Source organism: Brienomyrus brachyistius, chromosome 17 (assembly GCF_023856365.1).
Source record: "Brienomyrus brachyistius isolate T26 chromosome 17, BBRACH_0.4, whole genome shotgun sequence".
Taxonomy (NCBI): Eukaryota; Metazoa; Chordata; class Actinopteri; order Osteoglossiformes; family Mormyridae; genus Brienomyrus; species Brienomyrus brachyistius.
The window spans coordinates 2,052,168-2,072,207 of NC_064549.1; the positions used below are offsets into that span (position 1 = coordinate 2,052,168).

A 20,040-nucleotide genomic window follows, 5' to 3' on the forward strand; every position below is an offset into this window, starting at 1 on the left:
CACTTGGGCTCCGACTCATAAAAACGGTGACTAAATCCTGACAAAGCGTTCCATATGGAGGCCCCGCCATTCCAACAGCAAACAGACAGCTGGTCGGCGCTACCTGCGAGGCTAACTGGCAGAGCCACACGCACACACGCACACACACACGCACACACATGCACAGATGTTTGTACCTTGGCATCGTGTTGTTCAAACACCCTCCAACAAACTGGAAAAACCCAAAAAGTCTCCCCCTGGTGGCAAGATATTAGAAGTGTCAAACCAGAGAAGGGGGCCCAGGTCTGAAGGATACTGGGGAGACGAAGGTCTAGGAGGCAGCAAATCAGGTGACGAGCGAGACCCACTTTCCATTTAAAAAGCAAATCGGGTCTCCTATCCTGTGAGCTGAAGAACATCTCAGGCTGCAGGTGCTGACTGCTCAGAGGCCCCGGCTGCGTGCTGCGGTTCTGCAAGGTGCTGTGCGTCCATGTCTCTCTGGTGCTTTAATAAACACGCTTCTGCATTTTCTAAAATCTCAACACTAATGAACCGTGGTGGTAATGGGGCTCTGAGGGACATAAGAGCTTCATTTTATAGGTCAATGTTCAGAGGAGGCCCAAGCGTGGAGCCAAACTTCTCGCCGTGACGTCCACTTATCTGCTCCTCGCTCACAAAACATTCATCTAAAGTGTTTCTTTTTTACCCCCGTTGTTTGAGAAACTCAAGTTTCCAGCAGAGACCTCGTTTCCGAGAATAAGCGGCGTGTTTAAATGTAGGCGTGATGTTCCGTGGCATCTGCACGCTACAGTGGCAGCAAACAGTTCACATTACTAAAGCGACACATGGCGTCAGTGCTATTCAACCCATTAGGCGACATAGGCAGCCATTTAGGGCGCCCTCTACTGGCAAGTACATTTCACTTCATTGACTAGTACTGGGCAGTGTGATTAGAGACAGTCCCACATATTAAAAAGCTGACCCCTTAATTACGGTCTGCCTAACAAACATCCTTGCTTTGCCCACATTATACCAGCCAATCACTCTCCCCCATTCGTCACCCACGCCCAGTATCAGAACAAGTACCTCTCTGCTCTCCCTCCACTGTTTTTACATTCCCCTCATCTTTGTCTTCCTTGTGTTTTCTTGTACTTGTATTATGTGTCTCTCTCTCTCCCTCTTGCTCCGCCTCCCTCCCTCCATCTCTCATTCTCCCTTCCTCCTAATGAACTTCTACGTTTTCCAAATTGAAACAGATCAAGGGAGAAACTTTGGTTTGAACACGGGTGGGGGGGGGGGGTGGTTGAGGTCTCCACCCATTTAGGGGGAGACTTGATTATTGGGGGGGGGGGGGGTGTATTAGCTGGTTTTGATTATGACAACCGTCCCCCCCCGTAATTTACGCCCGTGCCACAGACGCACCCGTTCCTGCTTGCATGCCACTTAGCTCTCCCTTTGCCCCTCCCACCGGAGCCCCGCCGAGAAGCTGCTTATTCATTAAGGCGGCGAGCCGCTAATTAAGCTCACGTTGGCAGTTCTCCGTGCTCCTGGAAATTGACCATCCCTCAGTCCCGGGACGGCGCCGTGCTTTTTAACATGCACGCAATGCGCTGCCCTGTTTCTCCTGATACTCCCGCTTCCAGTTGGGTTAAAAATACAGCCTCCTGCCAGCGTCAACCTTCTCCCCAGGGTTCAACAGAGCAGGAGCACCGGCGGCGGTCATCCCCGGGTCAGCGATGCACACGGATCTACGCCGGGGAAAGACACAGTCGCACCACAACTTTTTGATTTATTGCAGATGAATTTCTATACAGGCAGTTCTCGACTTTCGTAAAACCGATTTACGTAATCTGAATTTACGCAAAAGAACAAAACATCTGGGAAACAGTTTATGGAAGCGCTGCGGCAAAAATATATTTCTGAAAAAATCAGTAGCTTATTATAATCAGCACTATAATGCCTTATGACTATCAGATAGTACTGTAATGCTTTATTAATTCTTATACCGACCATTATAATGCATTATAGATGCTTTGTAATACATTATGATGTTACCCATAATGCATTATAAATAACAGCTTAATATAGAAAGCATTACCAATGTATTTATGAAATATGAAAATATATTTAAAGTTTTCATTAATCTTTTCATTCATTTAATATGTTCTTTGGTATATTTTTGACTTGCATGTTTTTTTACCATAATGTCTCTTAAATCATATGGGAATTATTATTATTATTATTATTATTATTATTATTATTATTATTGTTATTAGCAGTAGTATTTATTAGTATTAGTATTCGTAAAATCTGACTTATTCAAAGGTTTGTGGTACAGATTACTTACGTCCGTCGAGATCTGTCTGTGTGTTCCACAGAGAAACGGGGTGATCTCCATGGAAAGCTACGCATTTTTACATTATGTAACTCTTCCCAATTCCCCCCTAAGTCTACACCCCTTCTGACCAGACAGAGTTCACTGTTTTGGAGACAGCAGATGCCTATTTACACGGGACAGGGAGACTTTTCCATAGCAAACAGCGCAGAAAGAAATCGCAGATGGTCGATCTACCGTCTCACCGCATACCTGTCATTCTAATCTCACTCGTCAGTAATGATCTGTCATCCTCGTCTGATCGTCACTAAATTAACCTTTTTGAACCGAAAAGTTCCTCATTACCTAACAGCAACATATTTGTCTGGTTAAAGAGCACGTTCCGTTCTGTCACAAATACAGACACAATTCTTAAAGCCACTACATGCAGCAAAAATATTACCATTATTATTCCCGCGATTATTACCGGTACCGCCGACTTGACAGGTGACACAAATCTGAAAATGGGACCCGAGCGCGAGGGACGCACTTTTCCGCGGAGCGTGACTGAGAATGTTCCAGAGAATGAAAAGCTATTATAATAGTGGCAATAATGATCTCCAAACGTTATTCACAAAACACCACTTGAGGTTATTTTAGCGTTCTTGTTTGCAAACTCTTAAAGAAGGAGAACAATGAGTTCGATGCAGAAGCGGCAAGCATAAAAATTAAGGGGGCGGGTTCATTTACAACTATTCAGATGACCCCCCCCCCCCCCACTCTCCCTCCCCCAGGCTGGGTGACACAGATTCCTGCGTCATCGTAGAAAGAAGCCACTGGGTGTCCTGTTCTAGAAGGCGACTATGACACTCCTGAAGTAGCACTTGTAAGGACATGTGAAATGTGTATTTATCTCCAGGTTAGCCTGCTGCTGTGCACCTGACAGCACTGCTAAGTGGAGGGGGCGGGGGTCCAACGGAGCTTCTGGAAGACCCCGTTCATCGTCCCGTCATGGTCCAGGGAATCTCTCATCCATCAGTGTCGCCCAATTAGGACACAGAGTAAGTGCTGCTGTTTAACCCCGGAAACCGCGCCTGCCCTGCCCCCACTAACTGCCCCAAACCCACCCCCCCCAACCCTGCCCCACCCCCAGCCATCTGCCGTGACACCCAATTCATCGGCCTACTCTGCTGCTGATACCATACCTCTGCACTGTATCCATCTCCTGGAGCTGAGAAGATCCATGGCCTTCACCCAAAGAGGGTTAGTACAGGGAGACCACGGTGTTAGGATCCGTTGAACACGGGTAAGGCGAACGAGCAGGTAAGCAGGCAGGAGGCAGGAGGCAGGAGGCAGGAGGCAGGAGGCAGGCAAAGTCGGGCAAACGGGGATTTATTGGGGAGAGGGGGAGCAGGAAACATCTCACACAGACTAACATCAATGACAGACAAGGAACCAGGGCAAGACACGGACTGAAATACACAAGACGGAGCAAAATAATTAGACACAGCTGGGTACGATCAGGGAAGCACACGTGGATAATCAGGGGGGCGTGGCACACACGAGGATCGTACGAGCTGGGCGTGACACACGGATGGTTCATGGGAGTTTCTTACAAAAAAAAAGTTCTATGGACAGAACAAAAAATGATTGGTTCAGAAAGACAACCAATCAGATTGTAGAGGACCCACCTCCTCTACAGTCTGATTGGTTATCTTTCTGAACCGTAAAGCTAGACAACAATGAAGGAGAGGATGCGTCCTCAGTGTCCTGAGGTCTTGTCCATTCAGCATCCCGATGACTTTGTTTAGCATTCACAGGTTTCGTTTGCATGTTGCTGTGTTTCCCAATTTCAGTCTCCTGGGTCATTTTCTCTCTACGGGCGATTAGGTTTCTGCATCTAGGTCATGGCAGTCATCGAGTGCCCAGAGATCTGGCTCTTCCCCATTCTGCCTTTCATATTGCGACTGTCTCTCTTCCTACAGAATACTGTAAACAGCGATGCCTCATGGCCATGTGATTAAACGCCGAGCCAAGCTAAATATACAAATATTAGCTCGGGTGAGAGAAATGTTTGGCCTGAGGCCAGCAGTATTGATTTTGATGAATTCCGCGGGCACAGAATGCAGGTCGCCCTCGGACTCCCCAACACACTATATCAACAAGCTAGAAAAGCCGCCGTCAGAAGGACACTTATGGCTGTATGAAACCCCCCCCCCCCCAACCCTTTAATAGCTCATTATTACCACCACAGTCATTTTCCTTAGATCTAAACATGTAACTTTACCCATAATTCTGTACCACTTTTTAAATTTTTTGTTTTTCATGGTCATTTTGTTTCATCACTGCATCTTTCTATAAAACATACTTTCTTGAAGCACTTTTCCATCATGGACTGGACATTCCATCATGGTCTCTGTCCAGCATCGGACCATCATGCCATGAAGCCCGTCATTCTGTGGCAAATGAATTTATGGATCCATAAAGCCACTTTCGTCTGTGAAACGTGAGAGCGGCCACTACCCATGACAGCTTCTCTCCTTCCCTGTGACACAGAGAAAACAAACAGGCCCGTGCTGGGCGAAAAGTGACACGGTGTCAGTTATTCCAGGACAGAGAAATTGTGCCTGGGGTTTGAAATAAGCAACATAAAAGGAATGTTCTGGGCCTTCCTTCAAACTAAAATATAATCAAGCGGCATAACATAAGAGGATTCTGGGTAAGGGAACAGACAGAGTGACTCATTTCACCAGGAGTTTTCTTTTGTTTGTTTGTCTGTCACATGTTGATGAACTTTCCCCTCAGCCGTAAGACGCCGTATCATTAATTCTCTGGCATCACGCTCCACCCTCGCACCCCCCGTCAGAGATCATCTTCAGGAGACGAGCTTGTTATTTCATTCCAAACGAGCACCTCGCCGATGCTGACAAACGTGCCGTCAACAGGCGCCAGCGGATGGAGACAGAATATGACTGTACGCTCCTTTGGCATTTCCTCCTCATTGTCACTCTGTCGGCATATTACTGTTCATCACTCTGCTTTATATCCCATTAGACAAACGTCTTCACCGGGTTGGGGCACGATCCTTCACATGGCGTCTTACCTTAGGTATTCCACCTTCATGCATTGGTAAGGCTTTTGCTACTGATATTCTCATTCAAGGCACCAACAGACACCTACACCATCTCTGACCTCCAGGGTCTTAAGGACAGACCACGCACATGGGTCTAGTTCTCTTGAGAAGCGTGACTTCATGATGGTTTCTGTTGGAAGAATCTTGTACTTTCTCACCAGTTGCTCCAACTGCAGCCTCTCTTCAATTTATAGCAGGACTAGGGGGTTAGTGGAGAAAACAGCAAGGTTAAAGATCTTCTCTAGTGAAGGTCTTTTGTGGGGCAGGTCTTCCGTACTGAAGGATTTCCATAGTCACGGCTTCCTGCACTGTAGGTCTTCTGTAATGAATGTCTTCTGTAATGAAGTTCTTCAGTACCAACAGTTTTACATAGTCAAGGTCTTATGTACTGAAGGTCTTCTGCTACATTGACTGATAACAAAGCACAGATCGGTGCTTTATATACAAGAAGCATTATTTCGGCGTGAATGCCGCGTTCCTCAATTGTTGGCTGTCCATGTAGCTTCCTATGGAGCAATTCCAATGTGCCGAGAAAAGCCGTCAGGGGAAAAAAACCATAAAAAAATATATAAAAACTTATACAAGCTTAAAATCCTGGTCTTTGTTTTTGATGCACTCAGTAATCTCTGATTGAAATGCTGGAGTAGACAGCCTAATGTTTACTTGGCAAAAAAATCAATTACAACACTGAACACGCAGCAGCCCAAGCACATTGATATATAAATTCTTGTATGGCTGAAATAAAAATCTCTTCTTTAGTTTCTTTCACCTTGAGGCAATTTCTTAAAGGTCATTTCAGCAAGCTGACTTGATCTATATAGTTTATCTGTTATTTGGGCCTGCAATGATTTTGCTGAAGTATAAACAACCATCATTTAAGAATCTGGTTTTAAGTGCAACCCTCTGTATGCGACATTAAAACATGAAACAAACAGACACATCCTTGAAGTAAAGAACTGAGCGTACCGCTGTGCTCCCCTTAAATTTGCTTGCAAACAATCCACACACTTTGAAGGGATTTACATGGATGGAAAATTAGACTGTTTTCTGAAATTCTACGGAGATTTACTGGAAAAGCCTTACATCCATTTGGGTCTAATTGAGAAACGACAATTCAGAGGCAATTTGACGTCAGCTCTGTGGTAGATCGGATGGAGTTCAACAAAACAAGGAAAGAGGCCTGGATTGGCTGAGTTACCTAGGAGAGCAGTTTCTTGAAAAGTGAGACTTCTCGATTTATTTCGGGAGGGTGTCTGTGGATGGCCCCCACCCTAGCAGACCCTCAGCTGTAAGTTCACGAAGCTCATGAGTTGGGGAGAAGCCCTACCATCCATTCACTGCATTGTGACACCCACAGACAATTCTGAGAAGAACCTATGCACCCATCCAGGCTAATGTGATGAACCTCTAAACTTTTTAAAAACTCTTCTTACTTTGCCACAGAAGCTTAAGTCTCAGAAAGTTAGGGTGGAATGATAGCATCAGAGCTATCGTGTCAAATAGGGCTGAACGGGTGCCGGAACATTCTGGAAGAATCTCCTCTCCTCGTCGTTCAGCTTCCTCAGCATCTCTCACCCTGTATGTCCACCTGTCAGTAGAGATCCCCTCGTATTGACAATCCCGTCAGTCTCTTTGTCGAGTGAAATGGAAACACAAAGCAGGAAACTAGTTGCAAGTCCTGCCATCTCCTTCGGACTTACCTTGAACTATCCTCCCTTTCGGTACGCCTTAAACTGCAAGAACTGCGGCTGGAGCTGCTTCCAGAGGCTGAAAGCCCTCGCGGCCACTAACGGCATGCAGGCGATCACTCAATATGTGAAAGGAGCTCATATGCAAGGGAACAATAATGTGAGAGGCAGCAGATTAGGGGAGCACATCGTTCCGGGTTTGGTACGTGGAGATCCAAATGAAATAAGCGGCGCAACATCCCTTACGGGGCCCTAAGTGAAGCACTCATTAGCAACAATGAAGGAACTGTCAAGCTGATGAGGAAGATGAAGAAGACTCCTCATCAATACCCCAAGCGTTCATTCGTGGTTTTCATCAGCATTTACAAGGTTTGGGTCTGGGGGGGATGACCTGATCTCTGCCACAGCCAGAAAAGGTAGAGCGGTACATAGCAGCTTTTTCCCCTCTTACACCCAGTAAATAGCCTGGGGGACGTGCCTCCCTCCCCCATCACAACTGCCTGACGACGGCCTGTAATCCTGAGCGAGTAGCATCACACCCTCCATGCTGGATCGTTCAGAAGGTCTCAGAACACTTTATTGCCCGTATGTGCAAACATTCTAGAAACTGGTCGTGGTTCAGTGTCAAAAAATAAATATAGGCCAATATTACAGGAAACATAAGAGAATCACTCTGCACTACATCCATTCATCCATTTTCTGAAACCACTTGTCTCATTCAGGGTCACAGGAGGTCCGGAGCCCATCTCGGGGACTATGGCCAAAAGGCAGGGAACGACCCAGGATGGGGGTGCCGACCCATCGCAGCTCTACAGTACAATGTACGCAAAACGGAAGAACACAACAGGAATGAAAACGCAGTGTAAATCTGCAGTACAGATTTCACAGATGCAGACCAGACCAGTAACCTGAGGCAGTGCACGCGCAGAAACAGTCGTTCATTGTTGTGCAAATGTATCGATACCGTGCAAAGAGACAATGGAGAGAAATGTCCATACATGGGAAGAGGGGAATCGTCCCTGGGTACAGTAGTTCGCTCCTCTGGATTATTGAGATCTTGAGCATCTGCCGCAGCAAATAATGAGGGAGCGAGGGAGGGGCTTACAGGGTGAGGGGGTGCTTTACATCAACCAGGGTCGCTGCTGCATTACAGGCCATGAGACTCACACTGAAGAGGTTTGCTTTTTATCTGCTTTACTCCCACCCTCCGCTCTCACCTTCCGCCACCCTGTCTGCATCCCAAAATAAACACCACATGACTGTCCGGCCTCAGCGTCACTTCCAACACGTTCCTCTCCCATGACTTTGCCCTACTGTCCTTCTTTTCTGGTGAAGGGCATGAAGGTACCAGCGGGTCCTCCTCAGGAGACTCGGGTGTCCTGTGAGATGCCAGATGAAAGGGAAAAAAGCCTGCAGAGAAAACCACAGAATAGTATGACCACCTCCGCCCGAGGAGGCTACATGCACGCATCACCGAAGGATGAGTTTGAGTTCAGAAACCATGACTTACTTCTGGAATCGATGGGTATATATATCAAATAAAACAGATAAATAAGCGATGCGTATCCGTCTTTACGTGGAACGAGTCATTCAAGCGAGCTGTTTACTCACATAAGAGCCTTGCAGCGTGTTTCTCTGGATCCATCGTGACCACGTCAGAGAAACATTGAAACGAAACCACTCCGGGAAGCGCGTTTGAGCGAAATTCATAGTGACATGTTGTCTCCTCCTTTGCCACATGGATAGGGGCTGATTTAATGTTTCACTGTGAGATGGGAGACTCTCCAGTCTATTACTATGATGAGGGCTTCAGAGGCAGACAAATTAACTAGCTTTGTCTGGGGGGGCAGGGGGATCTCCAACGTGGCACGTGGATCAAGCTCATGAAACTCACCTGAAATCGACTCGCAGTCAAACCTGCATGCTTCTGCATGCGAGGCGGAGCTGCAGCTGTCAGCCGCAATGAGCGGGCGGCAGGAGAGTCACTGCGGGTAACGGCATTCGCGGGAAACCGTGACGGGAACCAGAGTCACAGAACGCTTCCTCTAATTCGCCGGTGTGGCTAAACCACTTTGTACCAGGAGGGTAAGTGCAGCGATTCCTCTTCGGAATGAGCTGGTTAAGAGTCTCGGAGAGCGGACGGCATCTCGGGGAACACTCCCGGGTGTCCAGAACGGCTACACGGAAAAATAAAAACCGTATGCTAACAGCTTCAAAGTGGGGCTCCCGTCTCCCTAGATCAGGACGTCGATGCAGCTTCTCTGCCTCATTCTACACAGTATTCCGGACAGGAGTGGCATTAGATCATAGACCGTCACTAACGTCTCAGGGTAACGTCTGTAGAACAGCACGATGGTCTGGATCCAACTCACACCGCGACAGGCGGCATGCTCCAGTCAACAAGCCATCAAGTTAAGTGTTAATATTTTCATTGCGCTCGGCAGACACAAAATGAATTAAATTTACATTTTGTTCATTTAGTCTGTTCCCAGAATGATTTTGTCTCAGGATCCAGAGGTAATCAAAAGACACAGACTAGTTGATATCATTACTAAGATGCAGACTTATGCATTCTACAAGAGGCCTACCTGGGCTAAGTTGGAGAAAATGTTCAGCGGAGAATTGAATGTATCTAATTTCCTAGAGAAATGCATTAAGACAAGGAAGAGCGTGTGACAGGCTTACTATCAGAATCAGGAGGGTTAGCCATTACCGGCTTGACTGAACTGGAAAATACCCTTTCTATATACAATCAGAGACATAATCAATTCATATTAGCCAGGGAGTAAGATTGTTCCCACCACACCTGACAATATTTTCAGTGTGTTTTAAAATTCTGCAGATGTTAGCACGAAGTCTCATTTAAGTTACCACTCAGCTACTATATTCTATATAACTTCTATTTTTTGTCCACATTTTAGGTTTTATTCTGTATAATGTTGGTAAAAAAATATGAACAAGAAAACTACAGGGCAGCTGATATCGGTATCGTTATTTTGAATGTAATGAAAATGGAGGAAACGCGAGACGGGATTAAATGTTGAAATGTCACGGCTTATAGCAGGAGAAGACGGTTAGATTTTGACTGGAGAAACCGGTTTCAGGTCAGTCGGTCCTTTTAATTCTTTCCATCAGGAATGTTCTTCGTCAGTCTTCTTCTCTGATAAGGGCCCTGAAACTTTTGTGACTGTGTCACATTTGAACATGGTACTGAAACCATAAAACAGAGGCGGGACTGTAGCTTAGCTATCCATCCATCCATCCATCCATCCATCTTCCAAACCGATTATCCTACTGGGTCGCGGGGGGTCCGGAGCTGATCCCGGAAGCAATGGGCACGAGGCAGGGAACAACCCAGGATGGGGGACCAGCCCATCGCAGGGCACACTCACACACCATTCACGCACACATTCACACCTACGGGCAATTTAGCAACTCCAATTAGCCTCAGCATGTCTTGGGACTGTGGGGGGAAACCGGAGTACCCGGAGGAAACCCCACGATGACATGGGGAGAACATGCAAACTCCACACACACATGTAACCCAGGCGGAGACTCGAACCCGGGTCCCAGAGGTGTGAGGCAACAGTGTTAACCACTGCACCACCATGCCGCCCCTGTAGCTTAGCTATTTCCCACATATTAGATTTCACTCTCCTGGAAGGGTTAGGGTTAGGGTTAGTGCTGTTTGTTTTCACTCTCCTGGAAGGCTGTTTAGTTCTGCTGTGTGATCTTCCAGCCTGGCAGAGGAAAATGGCCGCCACCCTTCCAGCACTACTCAGAGCTTCTTACAGACAAAAAAAAAAACAGATAAGAATTTCTCCTGAAAAATCATCTTTTGAAAATCTCTCAGAAGACTGCGTGGGGCCCAGAAGCAGATGTCTGCAGGCCCTGGTGGAGGGCCGATTTGATCTTCAAATCTGGTGAAAATAAAAGAAAAAGGACAAATACTGTCTCACCTGCTTCTTCTCCATGACATCCCAAATGAGCGTGACCCCTATCCTTTAATGAGTCATGGGGACCAGTCATGTGACGCGATTTATAAACGTTAGTCTGCCTACTGTTTTATTACCAGTAACGGCAAAGGAGAGCCCAGCTGTCTTTCCACTTCTGCTATTCGTTCCTCTCCTGCGTGACAGACACCCGGCGATCCCTTTGTTTAATCCCAGCTGCTGTGCTCCTTCGGTAACTCCCATGCAAAATGGGATTCCAATTTGTATTCCGAGCGGGAAGGAACGCGGACACACATCGGAAGGCCTCTGTGTGCCCTCAGAACTTTCCCCGGATCTCATATGTTCACTTCACATGAGTGGATAAATGTCTGAGGGCCCGTTTTGCTTCCTCGCAATTTATATGGCTGAGTTCCGAAGCAGACAATCGAAAGAAGCTCTCGCTGCCTGTCGTTCTGCTCCTTCTCGTTCTGACTGTGCTTCTGCGGGACGCTGAAACAAGGCTGCTGATCACTGAGGGCCCCACAGTCCTGTTTGTGTGGCTATTTAGTTCCCATCCTGCGGTACAAAGCATTACCAAACACATCATTAAGCAGGTCAGAGACCAAGGTGCGCTGCCGGGACAAAAGCGGCCCCTTCCTCATGTGAGGAAGCACCAGTATGTGGAAACACGGTGACTGGAAGGGGGCCACAGACTCACCCCTTCTAAATTTAACATGCAACCAGGAGGTTATGGGTTCGAATCCCCAGGGGGTTGGGCAGGGACAGACTCCCTTTAGCCACTAAAGGAGCAGGATTGCAGGAAAAGCACCATGTCAGTTAAGTAGGTCTCTGCAATGACACACGGGACAGTAGCAGAGCGAAGTCTATCAGCCTAATCCCTCCGTCTACATCATGGGCTTCCTGATTAATACGCTGATTAAGAATTTTAATGAGGAGATCAGAGGACCCATATAGCCTGTCAGTCTCCATGTCGGGCCGGTCCTTTTCACCCCGAGATCGGGCTGTATTTACACAGATAGCTTTCACAGTAGCCACCGCCTGCTAATCCGTGGGGGGGGGGGGGGGGGGGGGGGGGCAGTGAGTTTGCTCCCAGGGCCTGTCAGCCTGTAATAACGCCCTCCATCGATTTCATCGTGATGCAAACAGCCCCAGAGCTACTGGGACAGGCCGTCCAGCTCTGGCGGAGCAGCTCTCTCCGGACGCTCGACAGACGCTGTTATATGTAAGGGGATGAGGGTGAATCATTCATATTTATGCGGCTGCCTTAAGCGGTTACCTTCAGCACAGCTGGGTGTTTCCAGCGTCTAAAGAAAAGCTACCATCTGCCTCCTGTCCACCATGTTACATAACCCAACATCTTCATCTCAGAAATATAGTTTTACTGCATCTTTAAACACTTCGGGGGAAAATAATAATATTTGCGCTATGGATTACAGATTTATGGTTAGCTGGGGAGCCACTTGCAGAAATGTTGAATGAGGTCATCTTCATCATCATCATCATCATCATCCTCCACTCCTGCCAGGCTTTATTCTCATAGTTCCTACCCTATCCTGATATCCTCCCACCCCCACTAGCGCAGAATGTTGAAGTGGCAGAATCCCCCCCCTCCGCGAGCGACAATCTGAAAGTAAGACATCTCCACGCGGTCCGTAGACATCTTCAACTGTGTGCGGCAGCTTCTCTCCACCCGGCTCCACGAACAGGAGGCTCTCAGAGAGTGACGGTTACACGACAGCCCCCCCCCCTGCTCCAGCGCCGGGCGACTCTCACACTGCACCTCGTCCCTCTTTGAGCGCGTCTCCGGCAAGATCGACTTCAGCACCAAGGAGCCTGTGATTTTGGTCACTGATACCAGGTGACACGTTGACCCTGCGCTGCTCTGCCGTTTGGGGGGCGGGAGGGCAGGTTAGGATGCCGTTTCAAACCCGAGGTCGGCTGAGTGATGTCACCACTGGGGTCCTGAATGAGACCTTTAGCCCCTAATTGTCCAGGGACTGACTAATCCTGCTTTGAATAAAAGCATCTGCAAAGTACATGCATACGTGAGGTGCACCCGACCCTCCAAGGGCATCTATATAATCCTCATTTATTTAATGACTTGTCTTTTTATAAGATGAACAATTTGTGGCGAATATTCTCTGCAACAGGCACCTGAATCGCTGCCTGAGCTCTATGTGCAGCTACAGCGAGCGGCTGGGGTCTGTTGTGTGTTCATATGAATCCAGCCATCGATCCCCCAATTGCTCATCCTAGCTGAGGTCGCAAGAGTATTTGGAGCCAATCCCAGGCAGCACAGGGCACAAGGCTGGCTAACACCCATCCTAGCTAATCAATAAATAAATCTATTAATAATTAACCAATCAATCGTTAAGATCAGGTGTGGACAAAGTGAATCGATTCCCAACGAAAAATGGGGCAGACTCCTTGTCACTAATACTAACTGTGGGATTATTCCTCACTTCCTTGGCCAATCTCCCCTTTACCCACTTCTGCTGCTTTGAGATTTCCCAACGTTTACTGAGGTCTGGATCTTTGCAATAGGACTCCTGGTTTTCTACAGAAATATAGGAGCAATTTTCTGTGTGGGACAGAAACTGAGCACTGAGTCTCCCCACGGGGGAAAACAGGGCGATATTTAGGCCGCTGAAGTGGGAAAAGGCAATATGTTTCTTTAGTTCTGACATCAGCTCCCTCACACACACACAGAGGAGAGGAACACCACCTCTACCATCACACTGTAGCATTTCCTGATTCCTAGCTGAGCTCCTTGACACAGTCACCACGATAATAACAAAACTAAAAGTGGTAGTGATGTCACCGTCCTTCACAGGCCGCGGGGCACCCATACAGACATGCGTCCTCTCGCCGTTTCTGCCGTCCTGACTCACCTAGCTCCCACCATCCTCTCCCTTTGTTTACATCACTGATACCGTGATATCACATCACGGGGACGCAGATGTACCCAGAAGATTCCTGGCAGAGCTGATTGCGGTGACAGGAGAGCAGGGTAATTCACTTACAGAGCTGCTTTGTTAATCATTTAAGGGATTTAAAACATATTATCCTCCATGATTATCAATCAAAGTTCTTGTTCTGTCTCATCTCGCTGCCACATCCATGCTGGAGAAGTGCACCATCCAGACACCGACCTCCGTCTGACCTTTGACCTGAGCCTAACCGCCCTCCACATCAGCTCCCAGACTGCCCGGTTCCCACTCCCCTTCAATACCACGCGCCCCTACCGGACCAGCAGGTGCAGCAGTGATAAAAGATCTGAGCCAGTGGCGGCCATGCTGTTATACCTTTGTTTCCTCATGTTAATTGTTCCGTTACAATATCCAGCAGTAATCGGAAAGGCCGACAGAGCCTCGATAAAATGGCCAGCAGAAGCCACACAGCCGCTGCCTGAATTCACGGCGGAGCTGCAGAGATGAACTGAAGGTAGGAAGTATGATTCAGCCTCAGTGTCTCATGGAGGACCATCTCCTCCTCACTGGCGGAAAGCCACTGATCAAGGATGGTCCTACCTCACCACTGGCCCATCTTCCATGCACTGGGGGTGGTTGAGATTTGCACTAAAATCTCTTTAGCGTAGACAAGTCACGGCCATATTAGGACCAGAGGTGAAAGTTTGGAAAAAGGCCAGACAGGGTCTGGAGCAGAGGTCAGCAAGTTCAGCTGGATCCGGGGAACAAAATCAATCAGGAAGGCCTTATTTCATGGATTACTGCCCGAAATCAAAGAAGACAGTAGCACCGTGGGTCTGTGTGCAGGCGGAAGCCATCGCAACTGCGGAAGAAGTGGTTTCTTAAAGGTCTCAGTCCGTGCGACTTGCAGCTTTCACAGTGTGCTCGTCTACATAAAAGGAACGAGCAACAAAACACAAGGACCCACAATCACCTCTATTTCCATAGCAACAACAGGTAATGCACAGAGCGCTCCTGTGAAGCTGATGGCGATGGCAACACTATGATAGCGATAAGGTATAAATCGTAGATGTGGCCATTTTATAAAGTGAGAGATTTGAATAAAAGGAGTTTCCTTCCTTCCTTGTACTCCATCCATCCATCCATTTGCTGTCCGATTCAAGGTTGCGGGGGGTCTGGGGCCATACTCACCTACCATTCACACTAAACTCCAGTGACCCTCAGCATGTTTTTAAACTGTGGGGGAGGGAACCGGAACACTTGGGGGAAACTCCATGCTGACACTGGGAACATGCAAACTCCACACACACACGGACCCACGAACCCAGGTGTGAGGCAGCAGTGCTGACCACTGCACCACCACTGCACCACTGCCCTGCCCCCAGCCGTGTAACTGGAAAACAAAACCGCTCCGACGCTTCATAAACAAGGCAGCGCCTGCTTCCCATATAAAGCACCATGGCGGAATGGTGCGCCTGTCCGGGAACGCCCAATGTTTACCGGCGGAGACGGGGCGTTCTCAGGGCCGTCAGTACGAGGTCTGCTGTTCCATGCTGTCACAGCTGTGCCCCCTGAAGGTCCCTGGTGGGGAAGGTGACACACACACACACGCACAGAGGCATGTGAAGAAACACACAGAGACACACAAACACACGCAAAGACTTCCAGAAACAGACTGGTTAACACGCAAACGCGGAGACTGGTTAACACGTAAACGCGGGGACTGGTTAACACGTAAACGCGGAGACTGGTTAACACGTAAACGCGGGGACTGGTTAACACGTAAACGCGGGGACTGGTTAACACGTAAACACGGAGACTGGTTAACACGGAAACACACTTGCAGGCTGACTGAGACCTATGAACACGCAGCCTGAACCCAGCGTGGGGGCTTAGTTTCTCAGTCTCACTGACTCCTATCAGCCACGGCACTGAAGTGGCAAGCAGTGAACTGGACTTTGCACCCATCACCATGTATAAATGTGCTTCTGCAGTGGGCTGGTGGTCTGTAAAGGGAGGGAGTGTGGGAATGGCTGAGAGAGAGGGAAAGATGGGGGGGTCCAGAGCAGCTCCTGGGTTAAACTGTAGGTGGAAGATAAGGGGTGTGATGGGACTGATGTCAGGCAGCTCCCAGGTTGATGCCACCAGCAGACACCTCCACGCTGACACCCCCACGCTCACCAGTCGAGAGCCACAGACACCTACACTCCCCCTCACCATCGGAACCATCTTGGTGTAGCCGTTTCACTCGTTGGCTCGTTAAAAATCGCCACAGCGCCGCTCTCCAGTGAACGAGGGTAACGGAGTCACGCTAATTACTGCACTGTCAGCATGCATGGTGTTTTTCCTTAATGACGAAGGATACAGTCGCCTTGTGAGCTCAGACCGCGAATGAGCATGGAGGAGATCTCTCCTGGGGGGTCCCGGGCCTCCCGGTGGCAGGGAAGCCCACTGCCTCTCACGGCCCCCCACACACCCGACCCTCATTAGCGCAGCTCCAGCCCTCGGCCGCCACCGTCTTCAGTGCGTGCTGACGATCCATCACCGGCTCCCCAAGTCACCCCACCCGGACTCAGATTAGGGAGGGTAGCTAGCTGGGTCGCAGTACAGTGGCACTAAAGGCCACACGGAATCAGGCTGGGGACTGGAGGTGAGTCACAGGGACAAACACAGCAGTGTCCTCCTTTAAAAACCCTACGACGCGTTTGAAGCCGGTCAAAACACTGCAGGCCCATGGGCCGAGACCAAGTCACACCTGGCGTTCGGGTCTCTATCCCTCCTCTCTCTTTGTCTCCATCCTTCTCTCACCCGCTCATTCTCTCTCTCTTTTCCTGCGACCTCCACCAGCATTTGCTCTGTTTGTTGTGGTCCCACATGAGACATCCGTAGCAACAAAGCTGCTGGTAACAGCCCTCGCGTGGTGTGTTTTTTTTTTTTTTTTTTTTTTCCCTTGTTAAACAGTGCAACAGCGACACCTACAGGCCCCCACTAATTATTTTTCACCACCGAAAAGATTACGAAACGGGGTGCTTCACATGATTAAAGGTGTCACACTTAATCAGAGTGGCCCCTCTTGCCTGCTTTCTCTCTTGTCACTTTTATTTACGTTTTTCACGCAGAAAGGAAGTGAAGAAGATGTTTTGATTTGCTCCAGTGGTGCAATTACCAGGAAGTGCATACCTAAAGCATCCCACGGCCCTTCCAGGTGCTAAACGGACCCCATCCTCCAGGGGACATTAAAGAGATTCTCAGGTTGGCACCAAAGGCCAGCAAGCTCCTTGCGATATTAAAAGGAGAAGCTTAATTACGCCGTTACGGACCCTGGGCCCACCCAGGCAGGACATCTAGTTAAGATTCAGTTGAAACGTCAGCATAGTCCCTGAGATTGAATCCTCACACCCTCCACAGTGACCGGGAGACGGTGAGCACACCGCACTGGTCCACCGGCCACCACCCTCCACCGCCATAATATCTGCACTGTAATGCGGCGAATGCGCGCTCTCCCCCTCGCGCATCTGGGCACCCGCATGCTAATGGAATTGCACACTAACTGCATGTCGCTCAGACTGCTGTTGGTATGACAGGACGGAGAGAGGGGGGACCAATATGGGGGGGGGAGGCAGCTGAGAAGGGGAAGGCTATGGCACTCTGTCCCCCACCAGAGGGGGGCGGTCCTATGGGGTCTCGTGAGACAGAAGCGGAGCTGTGGCCACAGGAACTGCCATAGCGTAGCGAGGGGGGGGGGGGGACACCCAGGGGGCCAGAGCAGGGAGGGTGAATGTCACACGTAGAACCACACATTTTTTTAATTTTTTAAATGCATTCACAGATTTTTATACGAATGAGGTTGTCCTTGTGGGAACCAAAAAAACATGTCCCCACAAGGTAAAATATTATAGGTTTTTATCACATTGTGGTGAACTCTAGTCCCCACAATGTCATAATTACAAAAACACGTGCACACACACACACACACATACATACACACGGTAAGCAACACAGAAAAAGATGAAAGAAGGTCATTTCACACCCGCTCACCGGTACTGCTAAACATCCCATAATCTCCGGAGAGGAGTTCCATCAGAAGCTAGTTTGGATAACAGGAACACTGGCTCAAGAAAAAAAAACAGTGTGTAAAAATAGATTTAAAAAAAAAAACTCGTAATGAAAACTCATTATTAAGCAGTCACACCAAAGCATTCTGTATATTACTAGCTGTTTATGAGACTCATGTTCTAAATATATTTGCAGGCATCCATAGTTAATAGACAGAAAAATTGACAGGCAGTGCCTGGCACGCCTACAGAAAGGTCCTTCACAAGCCTGGACACTCACAACCAGCATCCTCTGACCACCGATCACTGCAGCCCCAAGGGATGCGGGCAGTCGAGAACCTTCGTTTGGTGGCTGAAGTCTCAGAAAAGCCTTCATCTCTGAAAGTGCTTCAACTGAAGTCGAAGGCAGTGGAGATGTTTATCATCAAAATGTCCCAGTTACACTTCAGAAGATCAGGCCCTGATACGTGAGTGCTGTCAAAAACACGGTGAAGGACTAATCACCTTGTCTGGACTGGTTTACGTCAGTTTGTTAGTCTGTTTGATTTAAAGACCCGTTTGAAGTTTTCCTGAGGCTCCTAGCTTTGTTTACTTTTTTGCATTTGGAGAACAGCCCTGCAGGTGCAAAATGAGTCGAAACGGTGAGATTAACAAGAGGAGCAGAGATGTACTGATGCCTGAAATATGCAGAGTGACACACACTCATACACACGCTTTAAACCAGCACCAGCGAGCAGCGAGAGGTGTTTATGGAGCGGGCAGTTTTATATTATTGACATTTAGTCTCACACATGCTCTGTAATCCACTGCAAGAGCAAAGTCTTATCCAGAGGCACTTCGGCGGGAGAGTAGTCGGCTCCATCAGGATTCACACCAAGCACGGCGCCGGCCGGGAACTCAAACTCACAACCTTCTGATGTGCTGTCTGGGGGCCTAATCCCTTCTGCCTCGCAGTGACGGTTTTCCAGTTGCGATAAGCCGTAGGCGAGGACCGGACCCCCAGCTGCTCTGATTGAATTTCCAGCGCGCCACCGTATTTTATCTCACCTCTGTTATTCGCACATGAATCTTCTGTTCCTGCCTGAGCTGCGGCGCCACTTTAATTCCGGGAAATGAAAGAGGAGCGCACTGATGTATTTACAAGCGCATCCGCTCCTTCTTTATTTCCCTCGACGACGCGCAGAAATTAAGAGCGCGCACCCCGCACGCAGCAGGTGTGCGGCGCGCTCCCGAGTCTCCGTGCGCGATATTGCGCCTTAGGCTTAAGTAAAGGTGGCCCGGTTTCATTCCAAATTAGATTGAGGGGTTCATTTGTCTCGATATAAAGCCCGGGCTTCATAGCGCTGTCAGAATGAGTGATCTACTTCCCCTTTCTGAGACAGCCTGTAGCCTGCGGCTCAGGACGCTCCCACTTATTTGTTTTCATTTTCCTGCTACGTTCCTCCTGCTTCAGCGTAGGGAAAGCTGCAGTGTGAACGTACGAGCACGGAGTCGGAGATGTGGCTCTTAAAAACTCAAAATAACACATTAAAATAAATAATAATAATAAAAATCACTCGTTTTTTATTTATCTTCTGTAATACTTTTACGTGCCGATATGGGCTATCCGGCCTTTTGCACATACCGCCTCAGAGACCAACTCCATAAGGCGAATAAGTTTCTGAATTTATGAAACCGCAAAGGAGGAAATCCCCGAACGACCAGCAGTGGGCGCTCTGGGGTGCGCGCGCGTGGAGTGACTGGCGTGCTGTGCGTCACGTCCAACGGGCACCTTCCCCTGCGGGTTATCGCGCATCCTCACCCTCATCATTATTTTCATCATTTCCTTTTACCTTTTAAAATAATTCCTTTGCAAGACCAAAAGAAAAACAACTTTCTTAAAATTCGGTTGCTTCCCTGCTGTAAAATAATGAAATTCCCTTTGTGTCCATAGACAAAAGGACATAGTGCTTTTTCAGAGGTGTCAAAAACCAGAGGGTCCTATTCAT

The 20,040-nt window shown here is 48.4% G+C and overlaps 1 long non-coding RNA gene across 2 annotated transcripts; it reads right to left on the bottom strand.

The window, feature by feature from the left end:
- Positions 1-7,709: 7,709 nt before the first annotated feature.
- LOC125711815 (uncharacterized) lies at positions 7,710-19,243 on the bottom strand. Of its 2 annotated transcripts, none has more exons than XR_007383108.1 (3): positions 19,100-19,243; positions 15,498-15,578; positions 7,710-8,524 (listed from the first exon to the last, which is right to left on the bottom strand). It is a non-coding gene; the product is annotated as an uncharacterized LOC125711815 (long non-coding RNA). The 2 variants fall into 2 exon arrangements; XR_007383109.1 differs by lacking the exon at positions 7,710-8,524 and adding an exon at positions 11,605-11,622.
- Between the last annotated feature and the right edge of the window lie 797 nt (positions 19,244-20,040).